Source organism: Fukomys damarensis, unplaced genomic scaffold (assembly GCF_012274545.1).
Source record: "Fukomys damarensis isolate Sample0158 unplaced genomic scaffold, DMR_v1.0_HiC HiC_scaffold_23, whole genome shotgun sequence".
Taxonomy (NCBI): Eukaryota; Metazoa; Chordata; class Mammalia; order Rodentia; family Bathyergidae; genus Fukomys; species Fukomys damarensis.
Window position 1 is genome coordinate 41,266,894 of NW_022900935.1, and position 4,589 is coordinate 41,271,482.

The following is a 4,589-nucleotide window of genomic DNA, read 5'->3' on the forward strand; positions in this document are numbered from 1 at the left end:
CGCTGTCATCTGTCCCCGCACTGGCCGCTCCCTTGCTCCCTGGGTCTCCTGAGTACGCAGTGACCCTGTCCTCCCCCCTTCAGGTCCTACAGGTGCCCACTGAGTCTGTCCCCGGCCACCAGGGCCGCAGGGCTGGGTCTCCTTCGGCTGGGGGGTGGCGGCCCGCAGTCCGGTCTCCATAGTTAGGGTGACAGCAAGGGTGGCCCCCCAGCACCCCAAACACCACAGCCTGGCTTCGCAGTGCCTCTGTCCTCACCATGATGGCAGTGCTGCCTGTCCTTTACAGACAAAAAGACAGCTGCCCAGAGAGAGCCTGACGCTGCCCATGGGGCCGCCCAGCGAGGGGACAACATCCTCAGGGGACTGTCAGAGCCCAGAGCAGGATTCCGTCCTGACTCCCAGCTGGGCAGTGTCCACTGTTAGGAGGCTTTCTTTATTTCTCTTTCTCTTTCTCTTCCTCTCTCTCTCCCTCCCTCCCTCCTTCCCTTCCTCTTTCTGTCTTTCTTTCCTTCCTCCCTTCCTTCCTTCCTTCCTTCCTTCCTTCCTTCCTTCCTTCCTTCCTTCCTTTCTGTCTTTCTTTCTTTCTTTCTTTCTTTCTTTCTTTCTTTCTTTCTTTCTTTCTTTCTTTCTTTCTTTCTTTTCTTTCTTTCCTTAGGTGCCAAGGATGAAACCCTGGGCCTTGTGTCTGGCAAGCGCTCCACCACCAAGCTACGTCCACAGCCCAGTATTAGGATTGTTAAAAGAAGTCAGGTGTAAGGTAATTGTGCCTTTCCAATGGTAAATCACACTGTAACATCAAACCCAGACTCCTTTATGAAACTGTAAAGAGAAGGAAGACTAAAGCACAGCTGAGTTGTTCCGTATAACAGGTTTAGCTCATTGTAGGTAAAATATATGCATGACAATACAGTTAGGGGATATTCTTTGATAGAAACCCCTACGAGAGCCAGGTGCAGTGGTGTATGTATCCCAGCACTGGGGAGGCTGAGGCAGGAGGACTGCAGTGAGTCTGAAGCCAGACTGGGCTACTTAGTGAGTTCAAGACCTACATAGTGAGAGCCTGTCTCAAAAAGAAGAAAGCAAGAAAGGCTACTATAAGACTTCTTACACCTAGAAACTTATAAGAAATAATGAGAATAAAGCAAAAGTCTTCAGCTATGATCTGACACTTCTCATTTTCAAACTGTTCACTGTTTTTCCTCTAAAAACTCCCCCCTTCCAAACAGCTGTTGCCACAGGGAGGAGGTGAGAGCCTAACCTGGAGGCTCACACTGCAAGGAGCTGCGCCGGCTGGAAACGGGATCCCTGGCTGCAAAGCGGCCTTCCACTGATGTGGGCCGAGCTCTGCTCGCTAAAACACAGCTCAGTTTACCTTGATTAAACTCCTTGGCCCGCTGTGCCGGCCGACAGAGGAGAAGGCAGAACCGGGCAGGTGGCCTCGCGGAGCTTAGAGAAGGGCAGGTGCGGCCAGGCACCGTCAGTGGTTCGCCTGCGGACGCCGGTTCCTGAGCCGCCTACTCAGGGGTCTAACTTGGTCTGCAAACAGGCCGAGCGTGTGTGATGCTGAATTTCTCTGCTGAATAAAAAATGTTACTGCTTGGGGATTTGCACAAAGTGTGGCATTTGGCATCTGAGGAGGAAAATGGAAGAAGCGATCAATTTTCAGCCCCCAAGGGGTCATGTTGAGAGCTTCCATCCCGCTGCCCAACAAGGCCTTGTAACAGTCTCCCATCTGGGAGGTAGGAGCTCGGAGCCCTGGAGAACTGTGAGGGGTGGGCATGCGGAAGAGCTGGCCGGAGCCGGCGTCACTCTTGGTGCAGCGGAGGACAAATCTGCTCCGGGTTCCCCCTTGCTTTCCCCGGATTTGCTTGGGCCCAGCCCTGGGGATAGGACTCTCCAACTCTGTCTTTTTGGCCAGGGAATCAAGAAAAGAGGCCTTCAAAACCAGAATGTATGTTTTTCTTTTTCTTTTTTTTCTTCCTTTTTTCTCCCCAGACCCTGCCCCTGCCTCAATGGCAGAGCTGTGGAGTGGCAGGAAAGGTAGCTAAAGCTCTTACAGAGAGTCTAGGTTTCTGGGAAGGGTGCTATTTCCCCAGTGGGAAAGCGGCCCTGGGAGCCAAAGAATGTCCAGGGAGTCACCGAGGGAGGACAGCCGGAAGGGAATGTCCTAATTCTGCCTATGGACGGATTTACTCTCCAACTGTGCGTGCGCCAGAGAAATCCAAAGCACTGAGGCAAAGGCTCTGAGAACCAAACTACAAACAAAAACCACTGCCCGGGCCCCAGGCGGACCTCACAGCGGTCCACGCTGGACCCAAAGGAGGTTTTTGAACCTTCAGTGATGGCAGGAGCTACCTCTCGTAGAAGATAAGGCAGAACTTGTGGTTCTGACTCTAGTCAGGTGCTTCTAGTAACCAACAAGAAGTTAATACTCTCCAGAGAGTTATAATGGAACATAGAGGTCTCACAACACAACCATCAACACATCAAGGAAACGGGCCTGGCGTGGTAGCACGTGCCTATAATCCCAGCACTCGGGGAGGCCGAAGCAGGAGGACAGTAAGTTCAAGCCCAGGCTGGCAACTTAGGTAGATCTTGTCTCAAAACACAAACAAACAAACAGACTGGGGTGTAGCAAAGGCCCTGGATTCGATTCCCGGTACCGAAAAAAAAAATTCAACACACAAGGAAACCAGGACACTATGAGGAATTCTTGAGATCAAGAAAGCTGACCGATACCAGCACTGACTTCACAAATGGGGAAACGTTCGTTGATAGAAAGGATGTTTAAAAAAGGCTTTGAAATGCCTTTCACATCTGTGCTCCTCGAGCAAGGCACATACACTTTAACTGAATGGGAGGATAGTCTTTCTCAGCAGAGGAATACAAACCATGAGAAATTGAGATCAAATGGAAATTTTGGAACGGAAAAAAATAAGGTCCCAAACAAAGTAGCAGAATGGAGCCAAGAAAGTTAGTGAACGTGAAGATAGAGCGAAAGAAATGATCCAATCTGAAGAACAGAGAAGAAAATGATTTGAAACTCTTGAGCAGAGATTCGGAGACCTGGGGACAACAGTGCCATCCGTGGCAGTGGAGTCTCAGAAACAAAAGTGAAGGAGACTGGCACAGAAGGGTATGTGAAGAAGTAATGACCCACAGCTTCCCGAGTTTGATGAAAGACAACGGGGACCACAGTGCCATCCGTGGCAGTGGAGTCTCAGAAACAAAAGTGAAGGAGGACTGGCACAGAAGGGTATGTGAAGAAGTAATGACCCACAGCTTCCCGAGTTTGATGAAAGACAACTTTAGAAATTCTGGAAACTCAGTGAGCCACCCAAAAAAGATAAACCCAAAGAAAGCCAGGTCTGCCTACATCAGAACCGCTGTGAAAATCAGAGAGGAAGCTACGGAGAGCAACTAGGGAACCGGGCCCTGTGCACACAGGGATGGTCGGAGTGACTGCAGGCTCCTCACCACCAAGCACTGGGACGGGCGGGCAGCGGAGCCACCTTCTGTGCTCAGGGAAAACCCCCAGGAGGGACAGCAAAGGCACTGTGAGAGGGAGGGAAAAGAAAAGAATCTGTGGCCAGTAAACTTATTCCAAAAGAAATGCTATGTGGGGTTTTTCAGGCTGAAGGGAAAAGATAACAGAGAGACAGCTGGTATTTCAGGACTGAAGGAAGAGCGACAGCAGCGGTAAATATCTGACTAAACAGACTATTTTCTTTTTTTGTAGATGAAAGGAATTTATTTATTTTGTGTGTTTTATTTTTTTGTTAGTGTGTTCGCAGTGCAATGGTTATATTTATTGTTGGGATTTGGTACACGTATGCAACACACCTTAATTCTTTTTTTTTTTTAATCCAACAGCTGCTAGAATAGACGATTTTCTTAAGTTCTTTAAAATATGTTGCTCATTTAAGGAAAAAATATATGTCATTGTCTGTGGGATCGAATGAAAGTAGAAGTCATACCTAGGACAGATATAATATAAAGAGGAAGGTAAAGGGATTTATATACTTGTTTTATTTTATTTTATTATTTATTTTTGGCATTTTTGAGACGAGGTCTCACTATGTAGTTCAGGCTGGCCTCAAACTTGTGGTGATCCTCCTGCCTCAGCCTCCCAAGTGCTGGGATTACAGGCATGTACCACTATAACCTAGTTGTACAATTAATATTTATAATAAACAAAAGATCTGAGCAAAATAAATAATTCAATACTGTATATTTTTTCAGAACTTGTGGGTATTTCTTAAACATCCTGGAGGACTCAGGTGAATTAAATTCTGACCCTGAATAGGCCTGCGAGGACCACAGGAAGAACTTAAAAAAAAATCATTGGACATATTTTCTTTATTTGTACAGAATCAGGTAGATAATATCGGGTTCACATTAGCAAAAAATCTCTACAAAATGTCTCTGAAAAGCAGGACAAGCCCGCTTCTTGCAATTCATATCCCTGTGAAAGACACAAATTGTAAAAATCAAGCAACATGTAAAAACCATGTTTCACACATACCAGGAGATATCAGTTGTTCCCATCTACAGCGGTAGATTTTTCAACAACACCTGAGCATTGAACT